This window comes from Mesoplodon densirostris, chromosome 7, assembly GCF_025265405.1.
Source record: "Mesoplodon densirostris isolate mMesDen1 chromosome 7, mMesDen1 primary haplotype, whole genome shotgun sequence".
Taxonomy (NCBI): Eukaryota; Metazoa; Chordata; class Mammalia; order Artiodactyla; family Ziphiidae; genus Mesoplodon; species Mesoplodon densirostris.
The window spans coordinates 42,200,300-42,227,820 of NC_082667.1; the positions used below are offsets into that span (position 1 = coordinate 42,200,300).

Consider the following 27,521-nt stretch of genomic DNA (forward strand, 5'->3'; position numbering starts at 1 on the left):
CTATATATCAAATAGATAACCAAGGACCTACTGTAGAGCACAGGGACCTCTACTCAATATTCTGTAATAACCTATAAAGGAAAAGCATCTGAAAAAGAATGTGTGTGTGTGTGTGTGTGTGTGTGTGTGTGTATAACTGAATCACTTTGCTGTATACCTGAAACTAACACAGCATTGTAAATCAACTATATTTCAATTAAAAAAATGGAGTACTATACAACCCCAGATTATCTAATCACATTTTAAAAAGTAACCAGTGAATTACTTATGTGGAACTTCCAAGTTTGTTAAAGCAAAATAGGAGGAAGGTTTTCCCAAGTAAACTAATAGTACTTTTCAACACATCCGTTTGTTTGTTCTAGGATCTTTCCAGATGATAGCTAATTCAAAATGGATAAAAGCAAATCAGATCTTAGTTATTAGCTATCTTTCCCCTCAAAAAACCTGGAAGTTTCATGAAAGCAGGACTTTGCCTGTCTTGTCCCCCATATCCCTGGCAAAGTAGGCACTCCAATTTCCTATTTCTTCAATAAATTAATGAAAAGGTAATTTTCAACTATGAAATATAATTTGTGGGCTTTTATTCACAGATTCATCTTTTTAAAATTAGATTTCTACTTTGATTAATACTAAAAGAAATATGAATTCCTTAAGCACATTACTGGAGACGTAACAGATAAGGAAACCAGGGTAGAAAAAATATCTGGTTGTGGAAAATCATGAGGTCATTACACTTCAGTAACATCATCAATTCTTTTTCATTGTTTTAACAATTAAGTACCTGCTTTTTTGTCTAAATACTAACATTCTAGAGGTTCCTAAAAAAATTAAGAGGAATAATTAAATGAATTCAATTAGTATAACCTGATATATTCTATAGGTTTTAAAGAAAAACTATGATAGCCAACATACTTGGTTTCCATTATTCATCATGTGTGGAACCATCAACTCGTTAGCCTCCCTCAAGCTCAGTTTTCTCATCTATAAAGATGAAGGACAGTATTTCCCTCAGAGGCCAGAGGTAAGGAAGCTTACATGAGACTGTCTATATGGTATTTAACACAGTACTGCCTTTCAATTAATAATGATGCTTATTTGTTCTAAAGTACTTGAAATGTATTTTTTTTTTTTTTTGCGGTATGCGGGCCTCTCACTGTTGTGGCCTCCCCCGTTGCGGAGCACAGGCTCCGGACGCGCAGGCCCAGCGGCCATGGCTCACGGGCCCAGCCGCTCCGCGGCATATGGGATCCTCCCAGACCGGGGCACGAACCCGTATCCCCTGCATCGGCAGGCGGACTCTCAACCACTGCGCCACCAGGGAGGCCCACTTGAAATGTATTTTATTTCAGTTTTTCAGATTCTGGTTTCAAGGGAATTTCTCTGGATCTGTTTATTTACTAAAACTGTCTCAAGAAAATATCACATGTACTGTAGACACTGACTGATCCACAGTAAATATGGCTATCTTCTATCACCTCATTTCGGAGATATGACTCTCTGTAGCAACATGGTGAGACTTCATGTCATTTTACTAAACTAGTGCAAAAGACACACTTCTGCCTGTAAATTCTGTTTGCAAACTCTGTGAAGAAAAGACAGCTATTCCCAGAACATTTCCCGTCCTCCTTCTGCTTCCTCCTCACAGAGAAAAATAGAAGCAATGGCTCTGAATCACCAAAGTGAAGAATGGTTCACAGCCTCCCTTCTCAAGCCTCAATTGTTTTGCTCTTTCAAAGCGCCAGATCTTCAGAATAAGCCACTTCTCACATGTGAGGGCTTAGAAGTCTGGAGTGCTTCAGAAGTCAGCTCTATTAATTACAGTCAACCTCAGTGGCAGTTTTTGCTTTCTTTTTCCCTTTTGATGTATTAAACTGGCTGTCAGAAATTAAATTAATGCAGAAAGGAATGGCTGAATATCTCCAAATTAAATCAGCTGTTAAAGAATGCCTGGAATATGATTTTTTGTTGTTGCTAATGCTTGACTACAAACCCACAAAGTAGACTCCCTTGTTATTTAAGAGGACAACAGACATTAATATTATACAACTGCATAGGCCTTTCCATAAAAGTCCCACGTGACTTTTTAAGAAAAAATGCATAGATGCCAAAAATAGGAAACTATCCCATTCAGTGTTAACATACCAGTTTGTATCATTAAATAAGAAAAAAAATGAGTATTTTAGAATTCATCTGTAAAATAAGAATTTTAAATGTCATGTAACTGCTTTATATTAAAATAAAAAACAGGTACTAAAAATAGGAAAAAAAAATTCTTACAGAGTTTAAATATCAGTTTGTATCCAGAAACAGTAAGAAGTGGATGTTTTAGGATTCATTCATAAAACAGGAATTTAAAATGTCCATAGTGGAAAGAACAATGACCTTTTTTTCATGAAAAGGATAATAACAAAGTTCAGTTCCTAAGATTTATAAATTTGAAAAACTTTTAGGAGCAGAAGAGATCATAGGTATCCGTTCTTTTATTATTCTACAGCAGGCACATAAAATGTAGCCCTCCAAGACAGACAAAAATCTATTCTATCCTGTACCAGGATTATGGATTTGCAATCAGGTAGGAATATCTGTTGTTATTTGCAAAGGTGACATTTCATTACATAATTAATACTGAATTTACTTATTTATTTATTTACTGAATAATACTTCTAATATTTTAAAATAATAATTTATTTACTGAATAATACTTTTCTTGATTGTGAAGTCTCTCCAGCTCTCTCCAATCCTTCCATGTGTGTAAGATGAGAGTTTCCATTAAACCCAAGAGGGCTGGCTATTAGTGCTCCAGGTTTTTATAAGGTGTTTCCACTGCTTTTAAATCTGTTTCATCACAATGACACTGTCTTTTGATGTCACTCTTGCATATGAAACTGAAGGAGGGAAGATGAAGTTCTTCATTACTGTGATTCAAGTATCAATCTTTTCCAGTAGTCTCAGTCTACACACACAAAAGCCAAGAAGCCTATTAAAAGAATGTGATTTATGAACTTGTAAAACCCAAGAAGTCAATCAATATGTAATGAAGTAAAGAGAAAGAGAAAGAAAAGCAGGCAGGTGTGACAGAACGCTCGGTCGATGGCAATTACTGGCGTGTCTGGATTGAAAGCATTCAGTTCGCTTACGAAGACCTCCAATTCTGATAAACACTGATTGATGAGTGAGAGGCACATTTCGGATTACACGTGCTTCTGCGTTTTCACTTCTCCTCAGAGTCACAGGTGGTGGCCCCTGTACTTACAAACACACGCTGCCTTGTTACAGTCTCCCATTCCCCCTTCCGATCAATCATTTTCATCTCAGTTATTCCCTGCAAGTTCATTTGAGTTTGTTTCCAGAATGACGTAGTTGTCAAAACGTTCCCATATTTTGTGAGATAAATGCAGGTACTTTAACTTACTTTTAAATCACAAATAAGCCTTCTAAAATGCCTATCACACCTTCAAATTCAGTCTGAAAATGGTAAAATGCTTAAATCTAGATGACCAATTAGTGATGGGGCACAGAATTCGGATTTTAGAATATTCAAGTCTAGCCCCTCACTAAGTCCCTAATTAGTTCCATGTTCCTGGGCAATTTATTAGCCCTCTCGGAACCTCGGTCCATCTGTAAAGAAAGAAGATTAAATCAGATTCACTCTAAAGTTTCTTCCAGCCCCTAAGACTCTGTGGTTTTTACATCTTTACAGGATCACTAATGGAGCTATGGTGTTACAATTTATTATATCTCTTAGGAATTGTCTATCTAGTACAGGTTATTTATTCAAACACCAAACTCTATACCTCACTAAAATGTATGTGGAAATGTCATTGTCATGTAGTCAGTTTTGAGATTGGGTGTTGGTCTGCCAAAGTACAATCACCATCAGTGGTTCTTCTTTCTCTTTTTTCCAATATATATTATTTCCCCCAATGACAACAGACGTAAAATTGGGATAGAGTTTTTGAAAGAAAATTTTATATTTCTTTTTCATGTTTCAGTTCTGAAAATACTGATGGATATCAAGTGCAGGGTAACATTTTCTGCACAGATTTAGTCAAAGGGAAAACTTTTATACGTTCCAGCAAAACAGATAGGGTACTCATAACATCTGACAGCTATTCTAATAATCTTTCTCCAACATTCATTTACCTTTCATATTCATACCTTTCCTTTGGCAATTCCAAAATGGGGGGAAAATATGCAAAGGGTAATGCCATCTGTATGAGATATGAAATCTAGTGTGAGATGTTATGATTCAAATATTAAAAAATGATACACTCTTTCAGTTCATTTTCTCAGATTTTTCAACTGATACATGAGAGCATGAGATATAAATCAAGCCATTCCTGTAAAAAAAAAAACATCAAAAACAAAGACAAATTCAAAACATAGTCCTCTTTTCTGTAGGTGAAAGAAAATGGTTGTATAGAAAAAGAAAGAGAGGACAAAGGAAGGATTGGGGCAATGGGGAAATACTCCTTTTGAAGCGTGAATCCTCTGTGGTGACACCATTTAAACATTTCTTTTAAGCCCTTCTTAAATGCTCATTTAAATGTTATTTTTCTTAGTTCATTAAAGTTATCATACATGAGCTTGCATTTTTTAGTAGAAAGGATCCAGTTCCTTTTTAGAAGATAATTTGCAACCAAAAGCTGGAAAATAAAAAACAAGTGAGCCCAAATATTTTACAACAGACAGACTTCCTCAAAGAAGTCAGCAACAATACAGACTCGAAGGTACCAGCAAATGTTCAATGATGCCCAACAACTAGTAAGGCTTGGTAGGGAGAAAAACTTGCTCTCTCTTTTATAGTGGGAATTGGAAAATAGCTTCCTTCCGAGTTGCAAGGAACAGTCACAGAAGTTCAAGTTACCAACAAGAGGTACCCTACTTGTCTATAATCTTTCTTCATGCTTCTGCCAGGGGAGAAAAATGAGGAAAGAAAGAAGGAAAATGTGTGGTGAGTTGCTTCAATGGTCACAGAAGAGATACGTCATGCCAGGCAATGGCAGAAGCAGACCAAAAGAGCAAGAACTGGGGAGCCCCACAAAAAGCAAAACAAGACAGTTTCGAGGCTCCTCCAGGTAGAAGAAGAGGCAGGTCCCCTGCTGTGCCAAGAGCTTCCTCCTCTCCTGCCATGACTTACATAACTTCAGGATCTACCTTGCTAACCTACCCAAACTACTCCCCTCAATTCCTGAACACACCCCCTCAACTCGACTTCAGAGCCTAATTCTGCAGCCACAGCCCAGGCCCTTGGAATTGCCACATCTCTGAAATCACTAAGAAATCCCAACATCTCTAATAATTTCCAATCCTCCTCAACCCCCTTACATCTTCCTCTAAACCTGCTCTTCTTCATCTTTACCAAGACTTCAACCTATGACACGGGTACCACTCTTGGTTTCCTTTGCTTCTCCACTTCGTTCTCCTTCATACTCCCATTCACAGGCATCTCCAATTCTATCACCTCATGTCTTTTTGACCAACACCTCTTGACAACCTGCAATTCTGAATAACCCTCCATCTGTTACATGTTCTACATTTTCCAGGCAGCTACAGACTACAGGAAAGTTCCATATATCAGGGTGACATATGGATGCTCATAAATGAGCTTAAACTCCAGCAGAGTCCTCAGTGCTACCTGGTATGCATAGTATTTACCTTTGGTATACTCTCTGCCTCACTGCCTACTCCAAACTATCACCGCTTTCCTTAAAATCCCTACTTTTTCCACAATCTCTTCACTCTAGCCTAGCTTTCAACCTTTCCAAGGAAACAAAGGCGATGGGTTGGGAAGTCTCTTACCTTCCTTCCTCGAAATGGAGTGATGCTCACCCGCTCTTGTCTTACAGGAAGTATTATCCTTCTCCGGACCAAGGACAATTTCTGCAGGCTCTCTTAATCCCCCTTCCTGCACTGTTTCTTTTGAGAACTTTCCCCCATTAATGATCTCTTCTCTCTTGTATCTTCTTCTGTTCCCTATTCACGACCTGCTGCACAACCTGTGGGGAACCATCTTCTTAGGAGACTATGTGTTTGCAGCCCAGGCTCCTGCTTCTACTGGACCTTTCTTCTCTGCCTATAAACATACTTGTTTTCCTCTTATCCTCATAAGAACCTTCTCGGACCCAATTTTCTCCTTAAGCGTTAGCCTCGAACCCCTCCTTTCTTTCACTGCCAAATTTCCTGAAAGAGGATTCAAAATTTGTTGCCTCCACCTCTTCCTTCACTTCAGCCCACTGCCATCTGGCAGGCATCCCTCCCCACCACTCTATTCATACGACTCAGTCAACAGTGGTCATTACATCCTAACTGCCAAATCCAATGGCCTCTTTCAGCATTCATCCCCTCCCACATCCTTAATTGCTCTGAGACAATAGATGAGGGTGATTGCTTGGCTTTGGGGATACTCCCCTGGGTCTTCTACCATGGTTCAGATCACTTTTCCTCTGTTTCCTTTTCTTCTGCCCAATTTTTAAACCTGGATGTCTTCAACAGTCACCTTTTTTTTTTTTTCACCCTAGAGCAGGGCCTGCAAACTGAAGCTGACCCAGGAGCCCAATCAGGCCAGTATCCTGGTTTTGTAAATAAAGTTTGATTGAAACATAGCCACACCCCATTTATTTACATACTACCTGTGGCTGCTTTCAAGCTGCAAAGGCAGAGTTGAGTAATCATAATAGAGACAGTACAGCCTACAAAGCCTAAAATATTTACTACCTAGTCTTCTACAAAAAAGGTTTGCAGATCCATCTCTAGAGAGTCTACGCTGTAGCTCCCAAAGCGTGGTCCCAGAAGAGCAGCACTGACATAAACTGGAAACCTGTAGGATAAGCAGTCCTTGAGCCCCACCTCAAGTTTACAAAATCATAAATTATGGAGTGAGGCACAGGAATCTATGTGTTACATACCCTCCCAGTGATTCTGATGCTTACTGCAGTTTAAGAACCTTAGGTCAACACAATGACCCTGGACAATCTCCAGGGCTTCAAGTACCACCCGTGCATGTGATAGGGACTCTTGAATCAAGCTCTGCTATGTTCTAAGTTCATATTTTCAACTAACTCCTGGATATTTCCCCTTGGAGGCTCATTCAGTCATTCAACAAACCTTTTCTCAATACCCTGTACAGGATGAGCTGTGATCTGTGCAGGAGTTGGGTGGGCAGACAAAAATACATCTCATGCAGTATTGGAGATATGCTAAAGAATTGTTCCTTGTTCAAATTCAAATTTAACTTGAGATCTGTATTTTTATTTACTCTACCTAGCAATCCTATGCGGGAGCTATAAAGTGAACATAAAAGAGCTTTTACTCAAGAGTAGTGCGGAGTTCAATCAGGGAGCCGATGATATAAACAAAGGGCAAAACAATATGATTACCTCAAAATCTCACATTTCAAAAATCTCCTCCCCTCTTCCTACGTCAGTTAATAGCTGCAAGGTCTTTTGGGGCTGCGCTACTTCAAAGACCTCTTCTAAATACCCCAAAAAGAGATTCTGACCCTAGAGTTGAGGGAAAAGTTGTAAGGCAGAGAGGAACATTCTAATCAAGTGTGTGTATTAGAAAAGGGTTGCCATATGAATCACAATGGAATGATAAGAAAGGCATTAAATTTATTTGGGTGCTCATTTCTTTAAACTCTGACCTTAATCCATTGTTACATATAATGTACAGTAACAGAGTTGATATTTACTATTTTAAGGCATTTTAATAAAGATTGGATCCATAGTTTAAAAAATCATGCCCAGTGAAAAGTTCATGGTTTGGAATCTGGATCTAAAATTGAAGTCCTTGGCTTATGGTTCAGATCACAAACCAAAGCCTTGTGGCTCACCTGGTAGCATTTTACCATATTAGCAGGCCAAGGACCCAGGAAGACCTCTTTAACGTTGGGTTTGCAAACACTGATGACAACAGTGATGTAGAGCAGTCTATCAACCAGCATCTTTTGCAATAAGAAAGTCGATTTCTAAAACAATGTATGGGGGAGGATGCAAAATGTTTGACCGACTAATTTTCAATTTTCTGACAGTTTTCTACTGAGAAAAAAAAGACAATTTCCTAAAACAGAGAGCAAGGTAATTTTTTTTAAAAAATCAGGGCTTCCAGCAAAGAACATTTCCATCTAACTCTGAACAAACTCATTTTTAAAACTTTCCTCAAAAGCCCCAGAAGAAAACTTACCACTGTGATAATTCACCCACGCCTGAAAGCATTCCACTGAATCATCTGTGTTATTGGACACAATGACAGCAGAGACAAACAATATGCAGACTTTATCTCATTTTAGCTTCTACATTCTCTAACTTTGTCTCCTCTTTTCATTTTAATCAATATTGGTTGATTTCAATTCAACAGGTCACACACTCAACATCTGGTTTAGGTGGAAAACTGAAGACCATAGAGAAGGGGCAGCTGCCTGCCAGGCCCCAAGATAATCTGCAAACCAAATACAATTATTACCAGCTTTTAATATTTCTAACATCACTTTGGTAAATTCAAATTTACAACTCATAAATTATACGTCTCTTCACAAAAGAATAACTTGGAGGGCTTCTTTACATGAAAAGATTTCACAACAATTAAAAAAAAATCCTCTGAAGATGACGTATTCTGTTTCCTAGGATGCACCTACTAAATAAGATTTCCTTCTAATTGTTCATTGAATAAAGAAGAATTGCCAGGATAGATTAGGAGCATCAAGTTGAGAAATTTGACTCTTCAAGTGTTAGTTATTGGGTAACCGGCCACCCTCGGTTCCTGTATCAGGATGCTCCAGCACTGAACAGGGAATCCGGCTTTCAGAGGTGTCCATAAGAGACAGATCAGAAATCAATTCCCACATGAGTTCAGAGAAAACACTTCTGTGCCCAAACTAGCAGAGCACAGCCACTGCAGCAATACCACGTCTTATTCCTTGATGGTTACTGGTAGGCCTTATCTCACCCCCATACCTTAAATTCCTCAAAGTCAAGAAAAGTTAAATTTATCTCCCTGGCCCTCCCAGCACCCAGCAAGATTCAGAGTATAACAGGGTCACCATGAATGTTTATGATCCAATAAAGACGAGGATAGGAGGTGGGAAACCACAGAGAAGTGTGATTCTAAGCTTTCACTCTAATGTTGCACTTAACTGGCCCTTGAAATATTGTTCCAATTTTAACTACTAGTAGTTTTCTACCGCCCTTTGATCAAAATCATGAAGGCGTAATGCCGCTCTCAGCAGAATTCAAGATAACCTGTCATTATCAGATGTCTGAGCGGTCCTTCACACCAGTAGGCAGTCAGATATGACACTCTGAAAGGTACTGGTCTATAAAAGGCCAAAGAAGCTTTAAAAACTTTTTTTTTGGATTTGATTAAATACCTTAATCCAGAGATGCCTATTTAATACATGAAAAGGGTCAAATCCTCATTCTGTAATTCTCCATGTGAAACACAGAGTTGTTCAAATCACCCCTCTCATCAATGTCAACATTTTAATTCTTAATGTGTACGGGACCGTGGTGTAAGATGAATGTTCTTCTCCAGAGTGCCTGAGCCTTCTTACACCAAGTACAAGGTGTGCTTTCTTTGTGTTAGCAGTTATTTTACCCAAATTCTCAGAACTAACTCAGTGTTTACACAGCTCTGTATCTGCTTGTGTGTAAAGAAAATCCACTACACTGAAATAATCACTAAGAGAATAATTACATAATGAATCAACCATTTAAAATATGGCCAGTTGCTCAAACTGCAAAATGCTCATTCAAAACTGGAATTATAAGACAAGTGGGTCTTACTTTTATAATCATGCTATAAACGAATCATACTAGCAAATTAAAAACACCCTTTAACCAAGCAAATGGAACACTAGCAATAATCTGTACTCACTAAAGGTAGTTGGTTCTTACTGAATTAAAACCAGATTCCACCACTTACAGTAACTACTTACTATTAACACATCTGCTAAATCAGATGAAATCAAGTTTGAACTGTGGACAATTAATTTTAAAGTAAGTATTACGTGAACATTTACCAGCCCAGACACACATTTTTCTATGGAATATTTGTAAGAACTTGTCACAGATGCAAGTGAATAAAACATCTATCTAAATGTATAGTATTTAGCAATGATAAAAATACTTGAGACAGCAAAGGAAACATCACAAATGAGCTTTCCCAATACTGTCTTGGCATACAAACAAGTGTATCTTGCAAATAGGAGTGCTGGGTTTCCTGAGGTACCCACAGTCTGAGAAGCGCAGAGCAGAGATGCAAAGAGGTCCCTAAAATGCAAACATCCACTAAAGAAGGAGCTGTTGAACTCAGCAGACTCAATAGCAGGTTCAAAGCCAACAAAGAGTTAAACACCTAGGTCATCTCAGTAATGAATGCCTAGTAAGTTGGGCCAACGAATATCAAGTAGATACCGGGGGCTAGAGCAACTGCTAAAGGGATGACCTCCTTGAATCTCATTTGCATAGCAATGAGATGTCACAAAGGCATTAAGTCTGCAACTGCAATGCTGTTTCTAATCCATGCTTTATTTTGTTGTGACATTTAGCAAAGTGCTTTTTAAAGTAAAACAGAAAAGATTCCAGCAATGCAAGGCTGGGTGTGGGGGGAACACGTATGGATTATAAAACAGACTGGAAAACAGCTATGCAAAGAGCTACTGAGCAAAACCAGCTGAAAAGAACACTAAAGTAAGAACTTTCAAGGATATTTCTAAAGTGAGACCAGGTAAGTAAGTTGCTGGCTTTTGTCAACTGATATATGTTACTTGGGCCAAGAATAATGCATGTCTACTCACAACAGACAAAACAATATGTCAATAAAATGAGCCAAACTCTCTCCAAGTGTATCTGTTACAGCCTTATGAGGCTGTTGCCTGTAATGATGCAAAAACCTTCAATTACAGTTTGGGTTTTGTTTTGTTTTGTTTTGTCTTTGTTTTAAAGAATTGTGCTTGCAAGTATTATTATCATTAACTACTACTAAGGGAGATTGAGGGCTTTTTGTTCTACTATTGAGGAACTCAACTTCTTTTTAATACACTGGATTAAATTACACATACAGCCAAGGCTGCAAAAGAGCAACGGAAAAAAAAAGCATTGAAGTCAAGCTTTTGTGTGAAAGCAGTTACAAACTGAAAAGGTATTCAACAAAATCTTGAATATTCAAGCTCTACCTATACTAAAAAAAAAAAAAAAAAAACTTCCAAACTTCAAATGTCACAAGTTCATTTCTCTCTCAGAATCTTATGCATCAAATCCAAACCCAGTCACAGTGCAATTAAAGGAAAACAAAACAAAACAAAATCTCCTCCATGATGACTTAAACATGCAACTTACCCAGTTACAGTTGTTTCACTGCAGTAATTACCAAAGAACATAGAGTTGTACTCATTTCTGTCATAAACACAGGCAAAATGAGAGTGAAGTTTTAGCTGCCTGTTACTAAAATTCCTGAACCACATTTCCAAAGGCATAAAAAATAACTCTCTTACTTTGTGATTTTGACAGAACCTCAAGTTATTCACCAGACCATATGAATCTACTTTGGGCAATGAAATTAATATTTCAGTAAGTCTTCGTCCAAGAAACAGGAAGCCTTTTAGTAACGACCTTGGACCCGATAATAAGAAAGGCAAGGGTGGGGGGTGGGTCCAAAGCCAGAGGGAAATTGTGATTCAAAGAGTTTTATGCAAATAAAGCCTCTAATCAAGCTAATGCATTTTTCTCCATTTTTATCTTCCATTTTTTAATTTACATTCAGCTGAGATATCAAAATCAGAAAACAGATTTCCCGCTTCTTGATCCAACCTGTCCTGTACAAGCACAGCCATGGATAACTGTAGGACAGTCACTTGGAACCTAACAGCCCAACTCGCAGGAGTAAGATGAACTCAGACCAGCCCAACAATTCTGAAGTTAGTTCCAGCAAGGTTGCAACAACCCACATTTATGGACATTGGTTAACTTTTCCATTTCGTTTTGTGTTGTTATGTTATCCTGGAAGGGAAAAGTAATTTCCAAGAGGGAACATCTGTACTCTTCCCATGACCCTCTGGAGGGACTCAGTTTGCTTCCTGCTGACCTGGGTTGCATACTCAACTTTTAGAAAATCAAACCAGATTTGCCATGCACTGGCAGGTGTTTTAAGGGATACTGCAGTCTGGAGAAGGATGCCTCTGCAGGATTACTAGAGGGTCGCTATAACTATGAGTGAGGCTGAGGACAGGCCAGGAACTGAGAACTTCACCAAGGAGAAAAAGAACTGGTAGCCCAGCAGAGGGGTAAAGAGCAAAGGTTGCAAAGTTAGATAAGGCGGAATTTGAATCCTGACCTCCGAAAGTATGTCACCTTGGGCAAGTCACTTGTCAAGTGGCCTCAAGTTCTTCATCTGTAGAGAAAATAATAGTACCTGTCTCATAGAGTTGTTGGTGGATAAATGAGATAATATGTGTAAATCTCTCATCAATGTTAGTTGTTGTAAAAAAAATGTAAAAATGAATGATAAATTATAAATGGTAAAGTTCTAAACAAATGCAAGTTTTTATTGATATTGTCAGGAATTACTTTCTAATAGTCTCCTACCAATAAGTGCCTGCTGACCAGCAGAAGTTTGGGAATATTCTGTTTTTCAAGGGTTCTTAATCCACATTCTTTTCTCAAGTATCTCCTTTAAGTTTTATCATCCATACAGTAAAACTAGGATAAAACGCCATTTATGACTAACCAATTAATCATATGCACAGTAATTGTTATTGGCATCATTATTATTTTTCAAATAATACAGCGAAGTATGTTTCTGTGCGTACTTCTCAAACTTGGATTAACAGCAGTTACATCAGGGTACTTAAAGCTCCTGATAAACAAGACGAAATCATGGGGAGTTTTGGCACCTTCCTCATCTCTAATAGCCCCATGCCGCTGCAAATAAGCATCCAATCTAAGTAAAAAACTACACTTGAAATGGGAACAAAATTTCAAGACAGGTTCCCCAGTCCCTCCTCCAACAAAATTGCCACCTCTGATTCTCTCTTCATGGAATTCCCAGAAAAGTCCCAGAGGATACACTTGGAGCAACTTTAGGTGGGTCCATTGTAATGAAAGACTTGGGGCAGAAAAATTAAGCACTTTGATAATCAAGTAATTTAAAATATTATTTCACATTCAACCAAACACATTATGGAACAGACTGTAAAATTCCCATAAGTGTTTGTAGAAAAATACTCAGCCTTCAAAGAAATCTGACTGATGCTTACGGCCTATCTTTGGGCTTCACCATCAAGCTCTGACAGTATGAGACCAACCTCCTCTTCTGGTATGGGGATTTGTGTGGCTACATTTGAGAAGTCCTGGTTGTAGACAAGAGCTGTAGGTTCAAATCCCTATCCTGCCAACTAAGGTCTGTGATTTTGGTTCAATTCCTAACCATTATTTGTCACCTATGAAATGATAATGCTAACAAACAACTCCCAGAACATAGTTGATGCTGAAACAAAAGCACATATGCAAAGAGCCTGATGTAGTAAATGCTCAATAAATTTTAGCCATTTTCTTCTTCCATCCCCTATTCCCCTTTTTCTCTTTGTTATTCAGGATCTCAGATCTTAATGATGCTTGGAACTTCACCAAACATCATCTATAACTTCTCTCAAAAATGCTAAATCCTTCCAGCATCCAAACCTATACAACATCCCATTCATTCATGCATCCAGCAGATATTCATTGTGCATCTATTTTGTGGCAGACACTGCCTATGAGTGAAAGGGCTAGGAGGCAAGAAACGGTGTGCAAATATACTACTCAGGTCATCATTTCAGAAATGAAGTGTTTTCCGTGACATCAAATGACTACGAAGCCTTCTCAGTTGGGGGAAGGAGGGAAGCAAGGACAAAACATGCTGAAATTCCAGGTAATTCCAGTGAAGTTTAATGTTCTCTCCAGTGTTCTCTAGGATACTTGGGTCCCAATCCAGTTCTCATCAGGGATATTAATAAGAACCAAAAGCTATCAGTAGGGCCAAGAAAAAGAAATGAAAAACCCCCAGACCCAAATAAAGAAGAAGGCTTCCTGCAGCAAAGAGCTACCAAGAAGAAACTGCTGGAACTTGGTCACCTGTGCTTCATCTACACAGCCTGCCCATTTACTTCTGAGGGCAGCAGTAACAGCCATCACACCATTCAGACTCAGTGCTCACAGACTGCTCCAGCCTGCCCAGAAATCTGCATGGAAGCAAAGGATCAAAATGCCTTTTCATCTAAAGAACTGTGAATTAACTCTCTGCCTTTTTAATTACTCTCAATTACTTTCCCACTATTTATAAAGATTTTTTTTTTTTTGCACAACAAAATCCAACTCTAATCAATATATGCAGTATATCCCAGCTGATTAGGGTAATTCTTACTCCACCATGATGCTGGAGTTGTGCCAGCCTTACCTAGCACACAATTAAATGTCTGCTAGTGCCTGCTGCTACCCAGCAGGCCTCATGAGTTAATAGGGAAAAAACAGGATTCACATTTGCCTCTACCAGCCCCGAAGTGCCCTCGCTCCCTCTCATCTGCTTGTAGACACGTACAAAGCGTGCCTGGAGAAATAAAGGCCTTACACAATTCACACAAACCTAAAAGGCACGAGAGCATCAGAAAAGGATCTCTGAAGTCTAACTCATCATCTTCTCATTACAGAGAATGAAATGAAATGAAATTCTTCCAGAAATAAGCTATCCTTCTTCCCACCCCCTATTCCAATATGCGCTTGTAAGCTCATTCTAAGTACAGAAAAGACATGGCTATCTAGACTCCCTTAAATCCAATATTATGAATTATGTTCAGTGTACCTTCAAGCCAATTTTCAATAAACACAAATCACTTAATAAGAAATTAAGAGCATTACACATTTCTCATGCTCCCATGCATTCAGCATTAATGAGATTTTGTTTGTTAAGCTCACAGAACGACAAAGTGTCTAAAAGACAGACCCGGCCTTTTCCAATTTCCATTCATTCAAGAAATAGTTATTGAACATTTTTTGTAATATGACATTCCCAAGACACACACCTGTTCACATGCTGATTTCACTGGCCTGCCCCTCAAATAATGCTTTAGTGCAGTGTAACTGAAAAAAAAAAAAAGATACTTGGAATTTTACAAGATTTGCTTTTAATTTATGCTATTACTAACTGCCAGGTAACTCTGTGCATTCATTTATACACACAAGCTTTACTACATGCCAGATACTGTAAATTCGGCCCTTAAAGCAGGATTCACTTGCCCACAATGGTCAGAACTGGGTAAGTAATACCCTTGGGAACCTTTGTGTCTTCATACCCACTGGAATGGTATATTGATTGTAATTTAGTGTAACAAGAGTTACAACAAAGGTGTTTACAAATAATTCAATTTCTAAATATAAATTTAAAAGGCTTCAAATTTTCTTATAATAACAACATTCTTACATATGCATTTTATGCTTTCCTGAGAAGAAAAGACTCAGTACTGAGATGTGCTCCCCACTCCCAGTAAATCTGACCTTTGACTGTGAACATCCATCCAACGTGCATGTGTATGTACCCTTAGGTTAATAATTCCTCTATCAGAACCTCCTGGAAAACAAAGTGGTGCTACTGAAAGCTAACAAATATTTGGATGTACCCAACATGCCTTCTTGGTGTCTTCACCGCACTGGCTGAGAACTTATTGGAAAGATCCACAGCTTTGACAGACCAGCCAATCAAGAACCTGGGTGTACATGCCTGGAGGGTCTTTTGTTCAACTAGAAAATGAGGACTTCGAATATACTACAGTCGTCCTTCAGTATCCATGGAGGATTGGCTCCAGGGTCCCCCTTGGGAACCAAAATCTACAGATACTCAAATCCCTTATATAAAATGGCATAGTGTTTGCATATAACCTACACACCATCCTCCCAAATACTTTAAATCATCTCTAGATTACTTATAATACCTAATACAATGTAAATGCTATGTAAATAATTATAAATTCAATGTAAATGCTACATAAATAGTTGCTAGCGTGGCAAAATCAAATTTTGACCTTTGAAACCACTTGGAAATTTTTTTTAAATATTTTCAATCTGTGGTTGGTTGAATCCACAGACACAAAACCCGTGGATATAGAGGGCCAATTGTATATCCCACCAGTACCAGTATCATAAGAAGTCCTAATATCTCAGGCATATTTTTCAATGTTTAGTCTTAGATGTTCCATTGTGAAAGTCAATAATATACTATTCAAGTTAAACATCAACAAATATGGTCATTCAGTTTTAAATATTAAACACTGGTAAGATCCAGCAGTAATAAGAATGAGGGATCAAAGATTTATGTTATTTCACTGAACCCAGGAATGAATGGTCTATAGGAAGGAAGAGACACCAACAAAGGTAAGTTCATTACAGGATGGAATTAGGTGCCATGATAGTAACACAAACTGTAGTGGGCAACCGCGTGTAGAAATATCAACAAACAAAGGATGTCGCAGCTATCAGCCACTACAGCTGCCCCCAAAGGTGAGCCTTGATGGAACTCAGGATGGAAAGAGAATGCCTGCCATCAGGCCATCAGACACTGCAGCCACCCCCCATGGTGCACCCTGAGAAAACTCAGGATGAGAAGCAGAGGACACTGGCCCCAGATAGCTGAGGTGCATATCAAAGGAACGATTTCAGTGAGCCCAGACTCTGGCACCTTCCCCTTCGCAGAAAAGCGTTAAATTCCTTTACTTGAGATGTCTGGTTTTCTTTTATTAACAGTAATCTTGTGACGTTCCTACTACCTGGTCTTTGTTGCAAAAACTCCTATATATCCTGGCTCTTCCTTTGCCTCTTCAGAGCAGTCCCTCAGAACTATCTAAGATGCTGTGTCCTGGGCTTAAGTCCTCACTTTTGTCCACCAAATAAAACAACTCTCAGCTTTTAGGTTGTGTACTTCTTTCAGTCGACATCACAAAGGAGCGGATATCATCAGAGGTGTAATTCTGGGTTGCACTGGGCTGGCCCTACTGCCCAGAAATTCTCAAGCTTTATAACATTTCCTCAGTCTCCACAAATGACATGGACATTCCCATCCTCTCTAACTCCAGGCTTGTCTTCCCCATTTAGCTTCCCCTCTGATGCTTCTCTTGAAAGCAGTTCAGAGGGAGAAGGACAAACTAACTTTCAGTTCATCACATATTTAAAAGAAAATATATTTTCCATAGGTATACACTCTTGCTTCTTTTAAAGAAAGTTGATATGCAAACATTGAAAGCTGAAAAACAGGTAAATTAAGGAGAAACAAAATATTCTTTACTTTATAAAAGAATGTGCTACAGGATCTGCTGAAATAGTGAGTTTTCCCTAACTGAATGCAGTTAAAATGTGATTTGCTTGGAAAAATGGAACTTACACTCGCATTTAAAAACATATCTATTGTATAAGAGCAATCTAGGCTTATTCACTTTGATTATTATAATAACCACTGATGAGCTGTATTGTATGAAAGTGGCAAATGTTATAAAAATACCTGTATTTCCCTCTCTCTCTTTGGAGAGGAAGTATAATATGTTATTAATTCTACCTACTTAACAGAAATAGAGAGAGTATAAATTGAACAGACTGTATATACTGCTGAATACAACTTGGGAATAAAGTCATTAACGCAAATAATTACACATACAAAATCTGCACTTCCAAAGTAAAAGAAGATTATCTAATGATTGGATAATTCAAGGAGATCTAGGAAATTGATTTGGCAAGGTAGTATGTTTTTGTCTTACATTTCCCAATCAATTGCCTAGACTGCATAATTTCCTCACTGTAGTGATTGTCTTCTGAATATAAATGGAAGACATATTGTCCCCTTGTTAATGCAGGTACTTCCAAGTAGATGATGTCACTTCATCTCAATAAAAGATGCTGGTGCCATCGTTCTAACTTTGTGTCCCACAGTCATTTTGTCCTTTTCTGGGCTTATCTAGGTAAACAAGAGTCAATTGACAAAGCTAACTTTTGAAGGGTCAGGCACCACATTTGTTTAATATGCTGCATGCAAAATCAGTACAAGGTAGGGTTTCCCTGGTGGTGCAGTGGTTGAGAGTCCGCCTGCCGATGCAGGGGACACGGGTTCGTGCCCCGGTCCGGGAAGATCCCACATGCCGCAGAGCGGCTGGGCCCGTGAGTCATGGCTGCTGAGCCTGCGTGTCCGGAGCCTGTGCTCCGCAACGGGAGAGGCCACAACAGTGAGAGGCCCACGTACCGCCAAAACAAACAAACAAAAAAATCAGTACAAGGTAATAAGAGCACTCAATACATTTTTGCCAACAATGACACACAGATTTGAAGAACCCAGCACAGGCCCTCAGAAAGGTTAACAATGTAATGTGTACTTAGTTCTCCCAGACTGTGAATGATCTGCTATGTCTACAGGAAAGATGAAATGCCAGATTACATTAAACTGCTGCTAGTTACAGAACATACCTATGAAGACAAGGAATTAAGAATTCATATAAAACTAGCTGTTCACATTAATACAAGTACAGGAGTCAGCTAAAAACTGTAATCAGGTAGTGACAGATCCTCAAGGATTAGGTGAACTGTGTTTCTCCCTCTTCCTCACTTGTTGTCAACATTCCCAAGTTATCTCTTTATTAATTACAGTATTTTCAAGGCTTTATAACCATCAAATGCAGTTCAAAAAGAAATACATCCCACAAAAAGGATATTTAAGAAAGAAAAGAATTTCCCAATCTCCTGTTTAACTGGGAACTTTTCCATAGCCACAATCTGGAGTAAAAAGGATTGATACCACTAACTGATCAACAATAAAACTGAAAAGGACGCAGAGAAATGTGGATTTCAATATCAGATAAATATAATATAGAGGGTGAAACGTGCCATGAGAAAGAGACTTTCTGTCAATAAATGTAAGTCCTGGTTCACTAATTAAACCATGGAATACAGTGTCTGAATATGTAGACACCAGACTTCAGCATTTCTTAATTATATTCAATTCCAGGCATATTTTTCCATTTAATTGACGTTCTGAAATGCCTTTACAGTCCTATCAGATAGGTACCAAATTCTCAAGGGAGATTACTACATACTTTTGAATTCTGGTTCATCTGAGTGAAATGGTTATTATGAAACCTTTTTTGAAATGTGGGAAAGATTCACATTTTCTCCCTAAATCCAGCAATGCTAAAGTTGTCTGCATTTGGCCTACTTTCGTGTGTGCATTTCTTTACTGTGAGGCTCTCTACAGCCAGGCCAATCTGATGAAACCGTAGCTACACACTCCAGCCTGGCACAGGTCCACGCCACATGTATCACACAGTTCATTTCTCAACCAATCACAGCACCAACGGCCATCATTTAGCCACCACTTAGAGCCAAACAGAGACCACACCACATGTATCACACAATGCATTTCTCAACCAATCACGGCACCAACAGCCATCATTTAGCCACCACTTAGAGCCAAACAGAGAATTTCAAACCAGTCTTAAAAATAGACTTCAGATGCCCAAAATATTAATCACATACTCAGATGTTTAAAAATCAGCAAAACGTCATTTGTAACAGATGCTCTAGGTTGCAAAAAAGACCAAGCTACCCCTTCTCCCAAGATATAGCCTCCTTCTGCTTTTGAAGAGAACACACACACTCACTGTTTATCTGATAGAAAAAAAAATGATATTTATACTGTCATTAAGCACAGTTGTCACTAGATGTAATCTGTATTATCTGGCATGCTTTCAGATGTTTATGAGTGTTAAGTAATGTTCAATGATATGGATATTTAGTAGCACTAATAATTTGGAGTTTATTTCAAAATGTGAAATGTAATAGCCGCTCCAGTGTGCTCACTTTTTAACTTTCTCTGGTATGGTAAAGGCTATAATTTTTATCAGATTGTTGGGAATTTAATTTACTTGAAGTCCTAAAGTTACAATTAAACTTCCGGTTAACCTTTTCTATCAGTGCGTCACTCAACATCTAGGCTTGTCTCTGACATCTCAAAAAAAAGAAAAGAAATAAAGAATAACTGAAACAGTATTTGCAACTGCTTTGCAAAGTGCAAGTTTCAGCAACTCATGCTGAACATCCAAGGTAAAAGTTCTGGCCTTTTCACCCACATTGTGAAAGCTAGCATTACTAGGCTTACCATTTACTTGACATTTTTTTTTTGAATGTTAAAAAGCCAGCAACAGACCTGAATGCTGAATTCCTAAATGACAGAACACCTCAAAGTTCTCTGTGCTAAAGCTAATTCTGAGATTACTAAGCGTCAGAGGAAAATGGAACTAAGAAGATGCCAATTACATCAGTATATGGGAATGAAGTTTCTTCCTAACATGTGCCAGAAGCATGCCTGCCAAACTTCATAGATTCCTTCACCTCCAACATTAAACAGTGCTGTGATTTTTTTCCTTAAGTGTACACATCTTGAGGCACAACTAGACTGTAAGCTTCCTGAAGACCTGATTCATTTTTTTTGTGCAATGCATTTCTTGTAATCCCTACAAATAGAAAGAAAATTGAGCATATATTGATGGATTACATTGAATTCATTCCCCAAATTCAGAATTACATTTAAAAAAAAAAAGACGCTAGATAGAGTGAGAATCCAATGTGAAAAAGGAAGGAATTTCTGTTCCTGAAGATGTTTGAAACTTTCCAAATATCATTTACCAGCTCCTAGACAGCACCATGATTACTATCTGGAGAAGGCACCATGGCAAACTAGAGTCAAACAGGCTAAATCCACATTAGGCAACTGGAAGAATGTTAAGCACCGGCAAAACTGAGTACCAAAAAAAACACAGGAGGATGGAAGCCAGGACCTTCCTAGCCACCTCCGTCAGGGCCAGTCCAGCTTAACTTCAACACAGTACAGAGTCCCAGGGGTTACATTCACAGCAGGAGAATGCAGAGCATGCGTTTTTGATTTCCATTCAAATTCCGTGGGGTCTGGGAGCTTCGGACAGGAGTGAACTCTAACTCCCAGATGGAGGCACAGCCTTTGTAGCAGTGGTCCTTGGCCTTGACTAACCAATGAAATCCCCTGGGAGGTTTTAAAAAATACTGATGCCTGGGTGCTACCTCCAGAGAGTCTGATTTCAGTGCTCTGGATGCAACTTGTGAGTCAGCTGTTTTAAAAGCCTTTGGGTGATTCCAAAAGTGCAGTCAAGGTTGAGGACTCCTACCTTAGGATCACTTTGGGGCACTTTGGGTGGTGTGAGAAGTCTCCCAGAGTTCCCTGTTGAATAATAATAAGTAGTGCCATAAAAGGCCCATTAAATTTTATGCAAAACAGCAAAAATGAATGATTCTTTAAAGAATCAGTAGTTGCCTCCCTAAAAGGCAACTTATTTGCGCCCATACTTTGCGGTATGCGGGCCTCTCACTGTCGTGGGCTCTCCCGTTGCAGAGCACAGGCTCCGGACGCACAGGCTCAGCGGCCATGGCTCACGGGCCCAGCCACTCCGCAGCACGCAGGATCTTCCCGGACCAGGGCACGAACCCGTGTCCCCTGCATCGGCAGGAGGACTCTCAACCACTGTGTCACCAGGGAAGCCCACGCACCCATACTTTTTAAATACTACCAACAGGAAAAAAAAAATCTTAAAAAACCCAGAATTAGTGATGGAACCACTAGGAAGCCAGAGTGTGTGAATACATAGTGGAGGAAATGGGGGCAGGCAGGTGCACCTGCATGCAGGCTCCCAGACACACTTAAAACGCCTAAAAGTTCCTCTTTGAAGCTGGGGATGGGGAGATGGGGAGCCACAAAAGCATAATGGAGAAAAGGGCCTGAATAAATTCTGGTGTCTTACCAAAATACTGAATAACATTCCAACAGCCTATTTGGCCTGTTCCGTGAGTGTGTTCTTCCAAAAAGGAGCACTGTCCTAAAGAAATGAAAGAATTGATTAATTTTGTACTGTCTTGCTTACATTACAGTTTCACTAAGAATTATGAAATTGGATTATATTCACTTTTATACTCCCCCTAAAAGTTTGCTCAAGCTCATATTAATCTCTCCCTCCTCCTCCAGGACCCTGCTCAGTGACACTTTTGTCGATTAACAAATATGTCATGTGTTGATTTCTAGTTTGCACACATGGGTATCCTCCCATCTTCCCAACAACACAGTAAGCATACAGAAGCAAAGGATACATTTTACTTTGACAAAGGGCATATCTGAATCCTGCGTAGGGTCGTAAATATTACTGAAAAGAAATTTAAGTGAAACAAATTTCTTCAAGAGATAAAAGAAACAAAAATATAAGTTTAAAAAAGTAAAGCTTTGTTTTAAAAGGAAAAAAAACCAAAATGACTTTAAATTCAGTGTGACTTAACAGAATAAAAATAAAAAGATAAATTTAAGACACACAAGGGCAAGACTTCATTAAACAAATTTCCTTTATCAAATAGAGGTTGCATTCCACAATCCTGGAACCCTGGAAGATCGGAAAGGTGAAATACTAAAATCTCCTCAAGGATTCCTCTCAGGGTCCCATGTATAACCTTTCTCTCCAGGCAAGGCAATACTCTCATAAAACATTTTCTAAAGAAGGACAATCTCACAACCCTCTCCCGACCTCCTCCCAGGCCTCCACATTCATATATATCTATCCAGCAAAGGAAGTAACACACTTTGATTATATAAAGAGTTTGCTCATTAAGTTTTGAAATCTGTTCTCTATTTTCTGCAACCACCATCATGCCAGGAAATCCATTCTCAAATTTTCAATCCTTCTACTTTAATACAAAAATATCTCAATCCTAGAACTGGCTAAAATTAAGACTAACCAGGGAGTGCCATTCCAATCCAGAACTACTAGAATGGTCATTTGTCACTGTTACATGTAACTGATAGCCTATTTTGGTAGACCAGAAACTGGCCCGAAGCCACCAGACAAGTGTCAAATATGTTCTCAATAAATTCAATCTGTGGCATTAAACTGAGCCTTTTTGTTTTTATTTCTTCAAGGAAAGGTAAGCTTTCCTAAAGTTATTCTTGGAAAGAAATTTGGGGAAAAGAAACAGTGTAAACAAAGAAAGAAAAAAGCCAGTTAAAGAAGTAGATACTCTTCAACTGACAGAAAAATCAGTAAGTTTGAGAAGCCTGTAGAATAAAATTGAGTGAAACACAGAAAAGAAATGTACCATCAGGGTCTTCACAGAGGAAGTCACCTAAGCCACAAATATTTATTTAGTGTCTATTAGGCAGTAGGCATGGTATCCTCAAAGGACAGACTATAAAAATAGAGCCAACCCTCACAATGGTGTAGAAAGAAGCTCATAAAGACATATTCAACAATTAGAGTTTGAAACGTATTTCAGAAAATTGCATCAATAAGCAAAGCAATCTACACTGGGGTGTGTTTCTTCCTTTAATTTTTTAAGACTCTGCACATCTGTGGAAATCAGGGGCTCTCTTATCTTCAGGAAGGAATTTGGCAGCAGACATGTCCTCCCCACTAGGTCTGTCAGATCTCTTTTAGATTATCATTCCTTCCTGGTGTTTGTCACAACCAGCAAAGGCAACAGCTCATCAATAGTCCTTCCCCAGCAATCAAAGGAAATCAATCCAAATGTATGGTCCCACCTGATCCCATCAGACGATTCCCCACTCAGTGCCCTTGCAGAAGGAAAGAACCAAGGAATGACACAATTCAAGTAACCAAACATCACCAATATTATCCTTTCCCTCTTGCTCAGCAGGAAAAAGTCAACCTACCAGTCAACCGGACAGAAGTAGGGTGTCAAGGAAAGCCACACCCAACTCCACAAACAGGAAAATAAAGCCACCATGGTCCTCTTTGCCTCATGAGCTATTAATAAAGCATAACAACACAAGAGCCACTCCTCACACCAGCTGCTATGACTAAATATCCACTCCTCACTGGTAACTGCCTACTTCTATTTAACATTATTCATTAGCCAGATTACAGTGGGTCGTTCTGCAGCATATGAAGAAAGCAAGGCTGATAACATAACCTGACACATCAAAAATGTGTCATCAAAGTTATGTCATCAAAAAATTCTTCTGTGAGCAGCGTGAAGAGCTGTTGCTTTACAAAACGCTGTGAGCTGGCAAAATAACCATACAGCATACAGGTCAGTGGGCAGCCACTCTGTTTATTGCTACTCATTTCAATTTTGAGTAGCTCAGCACAACTGTAATTGCTAGTTAACAGATAGACGGGGTCCTATTTTTTTTAAATCCCCAAAATGACTCTGCCATGAACCAGAACAAATAAATTTGAAAAAAAATAGGGGGAGGGGGGCTTGATAGCCAGTCCCTGGTCAACAAACACTGGCTGTGAAAATCCTACAGCTTCAAGACATGGAGCCAGCCCAGCAGCTGACCGATTTCTGATCTCTGAGCCAGCTGCCTTTCATGTGAAGGTCTCTGTGTGGCTCTGATATGAAGACATTATAACTGGACAGTTCTGGGAACTTTCTCATCCCAGTTCACTGTGCACAGAAACTGGCCCCACCACCCTTCATTGTCCAAGTTCCAAAAAAGGCAACAACAAGGATTCACGATTAAATATCAGCATACCGCTTAATTCTAAGAGACAACTTTTCTCCTTGTAAAACGTTAAATACCCTTCCCCCACTCCACCCTATGAGGAAAAAAAGCACATCAAAGCGCTAAAGTTATTATGCATTTTTTTGTCTTTGTCTCTTGGCGCCCTGGTTTTCTTGTCTGTCCTTTATTCTCTCACTGCTCAACTGCTCCAATTTAGGAATACGAACTCAAAAAAAAAAAAAAAAAAAAAAAAAAGGAGCAGTTGGCTCGGTGCAGTTTCCAGGATTCTGCAGAATCTCAATCTCTCCATCTCTCTCCCTCCTTCTCCCTCTTCCATCCCCTCCCTTCCTTTCCTTCTCAGATTCAAATTTCCACGTCACAAACCAGAACATCATTCAGGCTTTCGATAAACGTTAAGAGAAGTTGCGTGCCTGCCGGTGGAAGCGAAATCCCGGCTCTCTTTGATTGATACTGAGAAGGGAGCACCTCAGTTCTCGATTCCTAGATGGCGGGCTTCCCCATTCCACCACCTGGACCTGCCGCCTGGATGCGGGCAAAGTCGTCTACAGTCCTTCTGGTCGGCTCTCAGTCTTTCTGCATGTATTTTAACCCAGCCCGGGCGGAATCAGAGAATCTAATCCTAGCAACAAAGCCGGGAGCACAAATCCACCGTGATGAACTGGTCGGCCCGCTCCCCCGCCCACAGCCTCCCACCGCCCCTGACTCGCCTTTAAAACGACAGGCGTTGGGGCCAGAAAATTAAAACGTCCGAGGCGAGGAGGAGAAAAGCGACGGAATACAAGTGGCCAGAGCGGTTTGGGTTTCGTGGTTTGTCTACGTGTCTCTTTTTTAAACATCAAGGACCCACAAATGTGAACCCAAGCTAGTCCAGCTCCCCCGTGGGAGCGTCGCACAGCCCTAGGCGCTGCCCAGACAGCTCGCCCCCGGCCCCTCCCGCGTCTGGCTGGGGCCAGGGTGAATGGGGGAGGTTCGCGCGGGTTTGTCTGACACTTGTAAATGGAAGTGGGATCCAACTTGGAAAACAAACGCGCCGGAGTCTGGGGGCGGGGAGGAGCGGGAGGCTGGGGGGAGAGGAGGAGAAAAGACTCTTCAAGCAGCAGCGCGCTCCGCGCTTCCCTCCCAGCCTCCCACCGCGGCTGCTGCAGGTCCGCCCCAACCAGAAGCCAGAGTCCCGCTCGGCGCGCGGTGGCGATGAGACGGAGCCCGGGGCCGAGGAAGGTTGAACCGGCCAGACGCCGCAAGCCCAGGCCACCGAGCGGCCACACTCCAGGCCGCAGGCGCCTCTCCCTCCCGGGGGCCTCTCCAACCCGGCCCGCCCCTCCACGGTGACCTCGCCAGGTCCCTGCAGGCTCCCTCCCTCTTCACATCCTTTCTGGGATCCCCTTCCACTGCCAGGTTTGCCCCCATTATCACGCGGAGCTGCAGCCGCTGGATGCCACCACCATCACCACACACATCCCAGGAGCGCCCTCCTCTCCTCTTGTCGCAGGCTACCCAAGAGGCTCCCTTAGTTCACAGCCAACCTCCCGCCACCCCCGCATCCTTGCCCCCTGCTCGCCCCCGCCCACAAGAGCCGAGCAGGGAAAAGCGAACAATGAAAGCTGCTTTCCGCGAAGCCTAATCGCGGTCAATGTTTAACCGTCTCGGAAAGCACACGCGACAGAAGTCAGCGGGAGAGTGGAGGGAGGAGTACGGACCACAGTGCTGCTAAAAATTCCCCGGGCCCGCCACCTCGCGCAAGCCGGGGGGCCAGATGCACTTTAGCTCAGCGACCCCCACTGGCGGAATCCTGGTGCTCAGCGCGCCGCGAGAAGACTGCCCCGGCCACCTCGGCTGCCTCCCCGCCTGAGCGCCTCAAACCCCCGCCCGGACCTCGCACCCACACTGGTCCCCACCGGGGAGTCTACCCGGCACCGCCCAGGAGGGGGCCCTGAGAGTGGAGCTGGCGCGCCCTCGCGTTCGCCCCCACTCCCCAACACAGGGAGGGCCGCAACGCACCCCCAGGACACTCAAACCCGCGCGGCTTTCTTTTCAAAGACAAGCAACCTTCACGCACGCCCGCCAAAATCCGTGCATTCTCAAGGCACTCCGTTTCCCTCCTCCTGTCAAGATAGCAGGGAAAGTCCCACCTCCCCGCCACTCCGTAAAAGACTGTTGCCCCAGTCCGAAAGCCTCTGCCATTCAGCACATCTCACCCTGCCCATGACCCCCGTAAACCGGAGTCAAGCATGGAGTGGACACGCAGAATGTCTAGTAACCCTTTCCCCTCCCTGGCCAAAGTGGAGTCTGGGCTCCCTGCTCCACCCGGCGCCTCGCCAAGCGACGACCCAACTTGAGCCTCCGGGTCCCTCAAGTGCATCCATTGGCATCTGAACGTCCCCACAGCGCCCGACAGGCAACGGCTACCAAGCAGGTTCGCCGCCTGGACCCTCTCATCCACCTGCAGCGGGCGGCCGGGGCTCGGGGGGTCGGGGGATGGGTGCACTGACCTGAAAGCCCCCTCGGGTCCCCTCTCCAAATCCTCAGCCCCAAACTTAGCCAACACTCCATGCCAACCTCCCGGCTACCGCCACGAGACCTAGTCTCCTTCCCCTCTTTCTTGCAGCGGCAAAGACTGCTCGGAGCTGTGCTGAGGCAGGAACTTCACAAGGTGAAAAGTTTCCCCCACGCGCTCCGCCGGCTCTCGCCTACACGAGCCCACCTCGCAGCCAGTTTGCACCCGGCAGCTGGAGCTGTGCTCCGGAAGGCGCGCTCCAGCCGGTGCACCGGGCAGCCAAATAATCACGTTAAAAATGCCCACGCACCCTTGCCTCCGCCGGCGATCCTCCGCTACACCAGGCGCTTCCCCCGCTGTTCTTCCTCTCCCGGCGCTCGTGCCCGGGGCGAGCCGGCCACCCGGCCGCTGCCGCCGCAGTGCCTGTAGCCCGCTAGCGGGGACTGGGGCCACGAGCAGAGGCGCTCAG

At 41.3% G+C, this 27,521-nt stretch overlaps 1 protein-coding gene across 2 annotated transcripts in view; it reads right to left on the reverse strand.

Moving 5' to 3' along the window:
- Window positions 1-27,320, reverse strand: part of FAT3 (FAT atypical cadherin 3) — a 714,507-nt gene extending 687,187 nt beyond the window's left edge. For both annotated transcript variants that reach the window (XM_060103563.1, XM_060103564.1), the window contains exons 1-2: window positions 27,260-27,320; window positions 21,830-21,904 (exon numbers count right to left, since the gene is read on the reverse strand). The gene's annotated coding sequence lies outside the window, so the exon portion shown is untranslated. The remainder of the gene's footprint in view (window positions 1-21,829; window positions 21,905-27,259) is intronic.
- Window positions 27,321-27,521: the final 201 nt, after the last annotated feature.